The 12,360-nt window shown below is 36.6% G+C and overlaps 1 long non-coding RNA gene across 1 annotated transcript; it reads right to left on the reverse strand.

The window, feature by feature from the left end:
- Nucleotides 1-1,884: 1,884 nt before the first annotated feature.
- Nucleotides 1,885-2,859, reverse strand: LOC118111270. Its single transcript, XR_004697073.2, has 3 exons — nucleotides 2,765-2,859; nucleotides 2,458-2,559; nucleotides 1,885-2,106 (listed from the first exon to the last, which is right to left on the reverse strand). It is a non-coding gene; the product is annotated as an uncharacterized LOC118111270 (long non-coding RNA).
- Nucleotides 2,860-12,360: the final 9,501 nt, after the last annotated feature.

Genomic DNA, 12,360 nt, shown 5'->3' on the forward strand with positions numbered 1-12,360 from the left:
ACTTTTCTTCTGCTAGTTCTTATTGCTTCAGTTACAATTCAAGACAGTTTATCATATGCATTGGGGGCATTTTGCCACAAGAGGTCAGTCTTTCTGCATGCCGACTAAAGTCCTTTTAACCTTTTAATTTAATAGTATTAATGGATTTATGTTTCAGCACATAGAATTTTGTGTTTTAGATTTAAATGGTGGTTTGACCCACCAATGTTCTCTTGAAAGCAGATGCAAGCACAGAATTGTAGCAACAATCTTTAAAACCTAATCAGGTTGTGCATGTTGTAACTGCTGGTGTTTGTCATGTACCAGTAAATAACTGATGGAAGTCGAGGAGCAAAGGCAATAAGAGGGAGGACTTCAGCCGTGACAGTGAGTCTCAACATATATTTATTAAATAATAATAATAATAATGTTGTTGTTATTATACCTTATATTATTGTATTGTGACAGTACAGTTGCATTACACACACACAGACACACACATTATATTCTTTATTTGCACAATTCATTTAGAGAAATTAGGTGCCAAGAGTGGAGATACCTGCTGCAAATAGAGTGGAGGAAAAGTTATTATTGGCCTAACTTATTGTGTTGACTTGGCAAAAGTCCTCATACAAGCTTGGCAAGCAATTTGGGCTTTTTATTTGAAAACAAAAACCCTTTTAGGGGACATTTCTTTGACTGTTGCCCCATAAGATAACATTGTAACCACTGCTGCTGTGTCACAGCTGCTGGTGAAGGCGATCTATTGGACCGATTCCAAACGTTTGGGAAGTACCATTCATTTATACACCCACATTTATAAACACAGGACAGGTTGAAAACTATCAGATTTCCCCTTGAAGGAAGACCAGCGTTGAAGAAAACGGCTTATTGTGCTGTGCATCAAACTATACAACATATATAACATACAGTTTGATACTCAACATCTAAACCATTTCCAGTCTAAGAGTCGTCATTCAAGGTAAGTAGAGGATAAAACCTGATAGCCTCAGCTCTAGTAACACACGATAATAGCCTGGCTCAATTAGGCTACAATTAAACAAAAATGAAAATGTTTACCATTTGTCTGACCTGTGATTTGATGACAGTCCGACACATTGTACAATATAAATGTGAGTCAAAGAGGTCACGTCATCTTAAAGTACATTTCTTTAAGCAGTACTCAGTCAGATTTTGTTTTCTGTCTGAAACATCCACTTTTTATGTTTATTCATAAACTGAACCACCTCATCGGATTTACAATCATCTATCGAAATGTGTTATTTATCGAGGGATACATTTTGATTCTTTTACACTACATTTTTGTTTTATTTGAAAATGTACTTTTGATAATTTTAGCAAATGTCTGCTGCATTAAAAAAGACTTGCTTGTTGGTAATTTAAATGTTTTGTAAGTTTTTCCATTTAATCAGAGTAAAAAGGAGGCACTAGGGTTAGGCATGATTAACATTGCCAGATTGAATTAGATTTCAGTAGGCTTTAAAGCCCTGTGTGGTCCACCAACGTGATTGAGCTGTTTCGAAACTTTCCATCGCTTCGTCAAATGTCATCTTAAGTAAAAGAGAAAGTGCTCAGTCTCCACGATGACTTCAGCCTCCGATCTGAATCCTGCATAAAAACCAGCACATGTATCTCCTCACTGACGACATTTCAAATAACAAAGCCATGATAAAATATGAAAAATATTTTCATTCTATTTTTTTAAATTAGTTGTTACTTTTACATGAGAATTAATTTAGAAAATAAAAAAAAACTTTTGGAATTCAAAAGCAATTATTCTTCATCCAAAAATATAAAGCAGTGATATTAAAAAGCTATGTTCATACAGTATTCATTACAATGCATTGGACTGTGTCAATGAATTGTGCAAATATTTGAGGGGAAAAAAGTTTAGCGATGATGTGTCAAGTATACATAAGTACATAGGTTTAGGTTTGAATAATGAGTCAAAAAACAGTATTATTATTATTTAATAAATATATGTTGAGACTTACTGTCACGACTGAAGTCCTCCTTCTTATTGCCTTTGCTCCTCGACTTCCTCAGAGTCACCACTTTCTTCTCTTGACGGCATTTTCCCTTCATACATCATCCATCAGTTATTTACTGGTACATGACAAACACCAGCAGTTACAACATGCACAACCTGATTAGGTTTTAAAGATTGTTGCTACAATTCTGTGCTTGCATCTGCTTTCAAGAGAACATTGGTGGGTCAAACCGCCATTTAAATCTAAAACACAAAATTCTATGTGCTGAAACATAAATCATGGAGACAAAAAAAGAAACTGTGATACCATTAAATTAAAAGGTTTACAAAGAGTCAGACTTTAGTCGGCATGCAGAAAGACTGACCTCTTGTGGCAAAATGCCCCCAATGCATATGATAAACTGTTGAATTGTAAGTGAAGCAATAAGAACTAGCAGAAGACAAGTATGACAGAGTAAAATACTCACCAGGGATGTTCGTGACATTCTTGAGCTTTCTTGACAATGTTGATTCGTTGAAATCCCAGGTTAATATACGCTTCAGGGGTTTGGGTGTTTTGGGCTCATATCCTAAAATCAAACACAGCCACATTACCTTTTCTGCATTTACTCACATGGGAATGGTGATTGATTCATCTTGATTTTACTAATCCATGTTAAAGCAGCATATGATTTAATGTTAAATTTACCAAATAAAAAAAGCTCATTCCAAACCAATACAACAGAATGAATATTCTTGGAACTAGTCTGAATTTGTGGGAAAGGCTTTGGTCACCGTTACAGTAGATCTCTGCTGGTCTGACACACACAAGACGTCTTGGTGACACTTTGCTTGATGTCGTTGTGACAGCAGTGTAATTCAGCACTGTTTCCAAGGTGACCTGGAATCCAATTAAAACTGTTTTTTAGATTCATTAGTTTTAATCCAGAGAACACAAAAGAGGGATTTGTCTGACAGAGAAAATGGGGGCTGAATAACTTAAAAAGACAACATGTGGTGAAATATAGAAAGATATCACATCAATTATACAATAAGTCAGAGACAAACAACACTGGATATAAGTGTGACCTGCTCCCTGTTGTCACTTATTGAAATACTGCCATTGTGACCTTTGCAACAAGCTCCTGACACAGCTTTTACTGAAATGCTGGAGAAAGATTTAGGAGGCAAATCCAAGTCATATCGATAATTGACTTGAAACAGTTATGCTGAACTTGACATTTTCTGTTAAATAAATAAATAATAATAATAAATAAATAAATAATACAAATATTATTCAATTTCAACTTTAATAGGTTTAGATTTTTTTTGTTGTTGATGTTTTTAAAGTGTTTTCCCATGAAGAACAATATAAGATAGGAGGCTTATTGTGAGCTGCAGCAGATGCTATTATTATTGTTGTTGTTATTAATTATTATTAAATTATTATAATACATTATTAATATTTTTCAATTTTAGATTCAGGAGTGAAACTGTGGTGCAGTGGTTAGCATTGTCGCTTCAAGGCAAGAGTTTGAATCCTTGCTCGGCCGTAGCTTGTATGTTTTCCCCGTGTCTGTGTGGGTTAGAGTTAGAGCTCCAGCTACTCTGGCTTCCTCCCACAGTCCTGTTAGGTTAATTGAAGACACTGAATGCAACTCTAATTTGACCGTTGCAATACACTTTGCGACCTGTCCAGGGTGTCTACGATAAAATGTGGAATAAATGGGTCAACACATGTAAAACTCACAAAACTTGATGGTATCAGCAGGAAGACATAGTAATTTAAATCTTTCCAACTAAGTCTCAGACTGTCAACCAAGTTGACAATGCCTTAGGAAGGTTTGTCATTTCATTGTTGAGGAAATAAAGTTTCCTTCAATTTTGCATTGGTCCTTGAGTCATAAGTCTGCATGTTTAGAAGAACGCTGTTTGGTTTTATGGCTTAAAGTTGGGTAAGAAAACGAAACTATAAAAAATTATAAAAAATGTTATACAGATAAATCAAGAAATGTTTTTGTTAACCATTTACAGGGGTTCAGACTTGCTGTTTCCTGCCACATCCAGTCTATATGCTAAGCTAAGCTAATATCAATCTGCTTGGCAAGAATATTAATAAAAGTACAGTATTTCCCCAATGAATGTGCCGATCCTTCAAGGAAGTTGTCAGATGTTAAGAAACACAGTTAAAAATGGCCCATTCTTCAGTGGCTGAGACATCTCCACCAAGCACATAGACGGGAAACAAGAATGTAACCGCTACAACACAACAACAAGGGGCACACAAGCATAACGGAAGTGAGCGACAACAGATGTTGACTTTGAAAGGAGCAGAGTTTCTTACTGAGATCAAGTCATTGATAAATCAGCCATGTGATAGTTGAAGTGTTACGATAAAGGTGCTTGGAACGTCTAAAAACAAAGAAAACAAACTGTGGAGGTGGATCAGTGAGCACCTCCAGGTGAACCAGGCAGAGGGGATTGGCACAGAGGAGACAAGTTGGCCAATCAACTCTCCCTGGATTCAAAAGGCAGCAGTGGAGCTGCCAGAGGGGGGACTGAGACACAGAAGACAAAGGGAGACACGAGACGTACATGGGAGACACGGTGACCCTGAGAGACACTGAACTGAGCTGCAAAGCTACACGGCCAGCAGAAACGGCTGTATTTAAGTTGTACCTTGTGAGTTTATTTTAAGTGAATAAAAAGATACTGAAAAGCCAATGGTTTGTCTTTGGCTGTGGTGAGACATGGTGTGACATCATCAATTGCCACACAAACATTTTGACTTCATTCTTTTTAGGGTTTAAAACAACTGCTCACCTGACTGCTTTAAGTAACTGCTTGTTTCAGTCAGCATCTGTCAATTCCAATGTGGTTGTGTTTCCATTGTGTGGCCTTTACATTTGTGTTGTGGCATTTGCATTCTTGTTTTCTATTAATGTACTTCTGTGAGACGTCTCGGCCACCTTACCATTGAATATAACCTTTACAACATACTATTCCTTTGTCAAACTCCAGCCTATAATACTCAAATTAGAATGAGTGGTGCACCCTTGATGGATTGGGATTATTCAGAAGAGAAAACAAAAGGTTACACGTACTGGTGCACTGGAGTCCAGCAGGAGTGCCGTCACTTCAGAGCTGACATTTCACACTGTTAGTGACTTTGTGCCATTTTTAGAACACTGTTAGTGAAATGACATGGCCCCCTGCTGGTTTAGGTCCAGAGTAGTTGGTCCTGTCTGCAGCCTGACCACATCCTAGCTCTGCACAGATGGTGTGGTGTACGACTTTGGCTTGAAGAGCAGACGTGCACACTTGGAGCCACTTGCCTTCATAGAAAACCTCCACATTTCCAGAAGTCTCTGGAAATGCTAAATCTGGGCTTGACACGACCTGCTACAAAGGAACCAACGATACAGAGTTAGATAGTTGTTTATGTCATTTGTTGTTTTTATAAAACAAAACAAATGTATCATGAATTGTGTGATTTACTGGTGAATAATGTAATTGTATTTAAGAGTTTTACATTACACAATTCACATCTTCAAGCATTTGGAAGAAGCATTAAAGACAAGAGTCATACTAAAACAACAGCAAGAAGAAATTAAGTTACGTTTTAACCTAAGACAGATTAATAAGCTTGTTTTTAGTTTAAGTTAGTTAGAAATGTATTGTTTTGTGAACGTTGGTGGGTAATAACATACATGTAACACGGTTATGTATAGAAAACTAAATATGATTACCTATATTTATTTACAGTTACAGTTTAAATAGGTGGTAATCAGAATACAGTTATGTTCTCAGAGTTGAACAGAGGGAATATTTTTCGTCTTCGGTATTATTCATTCTGAGGCTTTACTGGTAAAATTGTCTGGTCCATGACATTTTAAACAGGAAATGTTTTGCGAGTTATAGCTTCCCCGTCTCTGTGCACCATTTATTGTAATTTCTTGCTGTGACAGTAAAATCTGTTGTTTTTGTTTATTTTACGAGGATTGCTTGGCAACAAAGTGAAATGTTCTGAGTTTTACTTTGTCTTGTTTACTGGTTTTCACTCTGACATAATGCTGTAGAAGATAATGGGGTCAAATATAAGTTGGGCCTACTTAATAGTATTGTGCACAGGCCATATGCATTCATAGTGTTATATGCAACATATGTAATTTATGCATTGTTACATGCAATATATTCAATGGCCTGCAGATAACATTTAAAGGTATATATTCTGTAATCTGAAATACACTTTAAACCTCCCAACATTTTTGTGAAATAATTTATCCTTCTCTCGATGGGTTATAGAAAACAAATCGGTCACTTCTCCAGATTTCTTCTTCAGATTTAAAAATGTTAGCAAACTACTGAAGAACCTGAAAGATAAGACTGAAAAAAACAGATCTGAAGTGAAAATGATAGGAGACATGTTGAGGAAATCCCTGACATATTCAATTTGACCAATTTATGAGTCTGAATTTATTACCTGAGCAAAAAGCATAGGCTGGTTTATATGTGTTACCATCGTCCTTCATAACGAAGTTGCACTGAGTCAGATTGGTAGTCTGCTTTGTAAAGTGAAAACGCTTGAACTTCAAACGGCTTTCTCCAGGCAGCTTGTGAGCACGTTGTGGCCCCACAGACCAGGTTTTTACACCGCATCACAAACGTTGACAGTCCCCCAACACTTGTCAAAGAGTTTAATTCAGATGTTTCTTGTGGTTGCAAATAGCAAATGAAATGAGGACGTTGTTTGTAGCAAATACCGGCAGATTATTTAGCCACTAAATAATTCTTTAGACCAGTCGTAAACAAGGTAATTTACACTGTTTTAAGCCCAAAAGTCCACTGGAAGTGGCTAAGCTAGCGGACGTAGCCACACGATGGATTTCGGGGCTTGCTGACACGTGGATGACACCACACGAGCAGTATGGAGGCATGTTAATGTTTGCATGTTAACAATTTAATGTTGTGGGAACCTGATAATTGACCAAAGTGGACCATTGCATTTTTTTCTGAAAACATTTTTGCCCCATCACCTTTTATGTCGATTCTTTTCTACTTTTTCTACATCAGGCAGTCTTGTATTTTCCTGGACTATTTTCACTTTGTACAGTTTATGCTTTCAGAGTATTTTTTTATGAGTATATTACTTACATGTTACAAAGTAGAGTGATACATTTATAAAATATAGCATATTATTAGAGTGGTTCCCAACCTTCTTGGCCTGTGATACTTTGCTAGAAGCTGTGTCTAGTTGGAATGAACTGTACAGTGTAAAAGCTAATTAAAGCATTAGTATTAACAAAATAAAAAGTTTTAAATTCTGTAATTTTTTTATTTTACTTTTAATATTTTAAACATTAAACATTAAACATTTAAACATTCAGCTAGAATTCTGAATGTAGGATTCATTGCAAACGAGTATTTTTACATTACACATTACACTTAATCATGTACAGCATTAAGACGGACTGAATCCTGTTGATGTGTACTGTATATTCATGACGTTAACTCTTACCCCACCCGTCAGCACAAAGGTAACCTGACGGTGTTTTTCAGTCTGTTGAGTTCTGGACAGCTCCCTCACATCCACACCCATCCAGGTTCATCTAGATCTAGAAGAGCATGAACAAGTTACAATAAGAAACAAAGCAGCCAACATCATCATTATCACACCATTTGATATATTGTGGATTACCCTTGTGGATTATGAACTACCACCCCTCTGTTTTGTGGACGACACGCTCGTCCTCCTGAGCCACATAAATTATTCCTCATAAAAATTATATTTGCTAAGAACAAGTTAAATTGTACACATATGTTAGACAGGGTTGTCTAACATATGTGTTTTTTCATGTTTAAATATTTATTAACAAATTTTCAGCTTGTGACCAACAAAACCACAAATGAATGATTTGATGCATTATTTAAAAATGCTTTATTTAGCAAATCTGTCATTTTGGACTGCAATAAGTAAAATACAATATAGTATAAATATATTATTTATACTATTATACTATTAAAAGTATAAATATAATTTAATAACTCAAACAGAGGACGTGTGAAATGACTTCATACATCATTTTCATTTCCATAAAAACTGAAAACACACAGGACCTCTCAAATAGCTTGCCAAAATCTGATAACGTTATTTTATAATAAATTTATTATTATTATTAAATGGCTAATTAAAAAAAAAGTTGTGAGCAAATGCTAAAACTTCTTACTTACCTTTTATCATGACCAAACTGCTCATTTGGAGCCTGGGTGTTATGTTTTTGCTTCACGGTAATAATACGTATTGCTACGCCACCAACAGAAACGTTATTATCTGAGCTTTAACTTTAGGAAATAATGCATTTTTAGATTCAGAAATATATACAGTATTTATAAACAGTATATATCTTACCTTAAAGTCTGTTAAACCCGGTACAGCACTGTTCAGATTGAATGTGTCACATATATCTACGTAGATCTTAAAGAGAACTGTAACTTACCTTGTACATTTAAGATCAAGGAGCGATGAAGACAAGGACGAACCACATCATCACCAGCTCAGCTCATGACGAGTGAGAATGAGGCAGAAGAATAATCAGCTCAGCTTTATATCACCCAGGATGTGCCCACCAAAAGTAAGTTTATCACGCTTACACACAGACACACACACACACTATTTATATATATGTATACACACATATATATACACACACATATATATACACACACATATATAGACATATACACATGTACACACACACACACACACACACACACACACACACACACACACACGTATATATATATTAGCTCAGAGCACCACATTTCGCAGTCTTCGACGGAGCCATTTGTGAATTCACATTAGAGAAATTTCAACAAGCTATATATAAACCTTGGAAAGTAAAGAGTACTTTGCGGAGAATGAAAAGAAAAATACCAAGCTCTGCTCATCAAAGAAGCAGAAAAAGTGTGATATAAAAAAACATCTGGCTTTCTCACAGAGTTTCAGGGCTTTGACTTAAAAAGAGTATTTTTAGAGTAATGTGTTCTAGTAATCTGTATTCATATTCTTCATTTAGGTGAATGATCTGAAACTTCCTCCACCACTAATGGTTACATTATCAATCAATCAATCAGATTTTATATGTGCAGCCCATATTCACAAATCACAATTTGTCTCAAAGGACTGAAGCAACACGAGGCGCCATTTCAAGCTGACGAACTCGCCAACCTCCCCACACACAGCGCAGTGTCATTACGGAAACATTTAGCCCGACTTAAGAGAAAATCATGGTCGAGGCGTTCTTTTCGTAGCATTACAGTTTAAAATTTTATAGAAAATAAGGACAAAACCTCATCAACGGACAAGTTTTCTTTTTTTCTTTTGTCTGTTTGAAGCCGTCTACTTAAGCCATGTACTTATTCCTCATCTATTTTTATGGAAATTCTGTAATTTTTTCCTCCTGACTTATTACTACGTTATAAAAAAAGGTATTCAATTCATTCAAATGGAATGAATGTTTCAGCAGTGAAATAAACTTCTTCAAACAAAATAATAAGCTTGATGTGCACAGGGTCAGATATTGTATGTGATTGCTGCATGATGTGGTCTGAGGTCACACGTGCAAATTGAAAACATGTCAGAGTAGCACAGAGCTGTGGTTTTATGGCTTCTGACTTTCCAAGACCTGTAACATAACAGTAAGAAATAAAAATAACCACACTTTGATGCACAGTGCAAAACACAACTTGGAAAAACCACTCTTTAGCACCTTTTAGTTAACCGCTAAAGTTCCTCCTCAGTAACCTTAAAAAACCCACCAACTGCTGCTGAGTGCACGGAACACTGTTGCATGTGTTATCTTCAACATGGGCAGGTTACACTCAGATCCGGGGATACGAGAGAAGATAATGATATGGCTGTAAGCTTTTGGGTATAAATCACATCCTGTCTTCAAGTCCTCACAGATACAAAAAATACAGTGTAAAGCAGCAGTTCTGCATTCAGAGCAAGTAAAAGAATCAAGTATTCTCTATCTGTTGTAACTGGTGATCATTTTATTTTATTGATTTAAATACCGTAGAGACCTCAAGATTCACCGTCATCACATTTATAACTTAGATATGTTTTAGCTCTGCCAAGGTACAGTACAGGAATGTATGGCATGGGAAATTGGCAGTGTGTTATTAAAGGAAAATGTGTTCCTCTATTTATCTGTGAGTGGGGAAATGCAGATGCACTTCATATTTTTATTTAATTGTTTATTTGACAGGGACAGTCCACACTAATGACAACAACAAAAAAAACTAAAATAAAGAATGTGAGACTGATGCAGTACATATAAACACATTTTGTATACATGCATTTTCATAAAATACCTTTTAATTAGCTTGTTTGTTTTATTGCTTTATTTCATCCATTGTCTTCGATCAACTTGTTCGAATTGTAATTACACTGCATGCATTTTCTGTCCTCATGTCTATTCGTATTATTCTTAAATAACAAATACAGACGCCAGTATACAAATACACAAATAGGCAAAAGGACAAAACACATGACACCCAATTGAGCCCAATTAAAAGTGACAAACAAAATCATTTTGACATTGCTAGCTATCTTTGTTCAAATATAAGTCGTAGTTTTTTTAGCTGCTGTGAAATGTTTTTGTACCCATTATCTGATCAGTGGAATATTACAGCGGAGTGCTGCGAATGTTCAATCTCTCGCGATGGGTGTGACTCATTCAGGGGACTTTCGACCACGAATTTCACATTTATCTATTACACGATCAGAGATAAAGAATAACTGGCTCAACCATCAGCTTGAGAGACGAGCTAGCTCGGCAGAACTTAGCCACAAACCTCCTCGGTTGTGTCTCTGAAGTCAAATCTTCTATCTAAACAGGAAATAGTGATCTTATACTTTCTCTACATTTGTGTTCTCTGGAAACATGAACGTCTCAGCTGCTATCTGTGTTTATGAGACTTGAGTAAAAAATAGCTATAAATAATGTGTCTATTTATAATGTATCATCAACCAAAGAAATCTGTGAATTGTATTAATATCTATGTCTATCTATATCTAATATAATGACCTCCTACCAGAAGCCGATTAAACTGCTGTGTTATTTTAATTGGCTGCCAACTGAGATAATTTGCCAGCTGTATAAATGTGCAGAGAGAACTTCAACCTAAAAGCTTTGTTTAGTCTTTAAGTGAGACTATCACGTTAAATGTCTTTAGGTTTTTCATGTTCTCCCTGTGTCTGAAGGGTTCCAGCTTCCTCCCACAGGCCAAAGACATGCAGATTGGGGTCAAGTTGATTAGAGACAAATGTGTGACTGTGAGTCTGAATGATCTCTGTACGTTGATCCTGTGATACGCTGGCGACCTGTCAAGGGTGTAGGTTACCACCTCTCGCCCAATGTCAGCAGGGATTGACCCTCAGAAGGATACGCATTGTAGATGATAATGTAAGAATGGATGGGTGGAAGTGTTACACGATCATATTACTGTACTCAGTTGATTTGTGAATGTCTTAGATTTAGTGAATTCCCCCCCCCAAAAAAAGATAAACAGAAAGAAGTGCCCTGCCGTTTAAAGAAATATGTTATCAATTCAAGAGAACTCAATGTGCTTCACAACAAGTATGTGCACCACTTACATAGAACCCACATATCACAGTCATAAAACTCATACTTCCGAGAAAACAGCACAGTTTTGGGGGGGTTTTGATCTCACATCGTCAGACACGATGTTCCAGAGAACAGGACCCGTCTGGATCCTGTCACCTGACAACCTGTGGAGTCTGCGTGACTTTAGCTTAGAAGTTGGTCAGAGACAATTTGAAGCACACAAACTGTTTGACAAACTGAGCTCCAGTCTGTTTCTCAATATATTGACCAGGAGAATGTGCTAAGATGTAAAATCAACAGTGGTGTCTCCCTCAGCTGGAAACCATGTTCTGTTTTCTTCTTATTTGTTCCTGTATAATAAACATCTGACAAACCCATTGATCTACATTTGTACTAATGCCTACAGCATGACAGCCAGACGTGCACCTCAGATTTCGTTTTTGTTTCGATTGAGTCTGTCCATTCAGAATGAAGCGTGGGTGGAGAAGTACTTTGTGTCTGATTTCTTCCAGGAGGTGAACACAGCCACTGATGAGGGCTCCCTGCTGCAGAACTCTGGCTCTCAAGCACAGCCTTTTTGTGGAGAGCAGTCTTGACTGTGCAAAGGAATGGAAAAAAAGAAAACAACTCTAAATGTCATGGAGACAAGAGCCTCTCTCCAGCACTGAGGAGAAACATTTCAAAATCTATCCTCAAACCACTGCAGCGTCTCTCTCTCCAGCTCCAGTTATTCTGCTCCTGTAAAAGCAGATTTAATTC

Source organism: Hippoglossus stenolepis, chromosome 6 (genome assembly GCF_022539355.2).
Source record: "Hippoglossus stenolepis isolate QCI-W04-F060 chromosome 6, HSTE1.2, whole genome shotgun sequence".
In the NCBI taxonomy this organism is placed as follows: Eukaryota; Metazoa; Chordata; class Actinopteri; order Pleuronectiformes; family Pleuronectidae; genus Hippoglossus; species Hippoglossus stenolepis.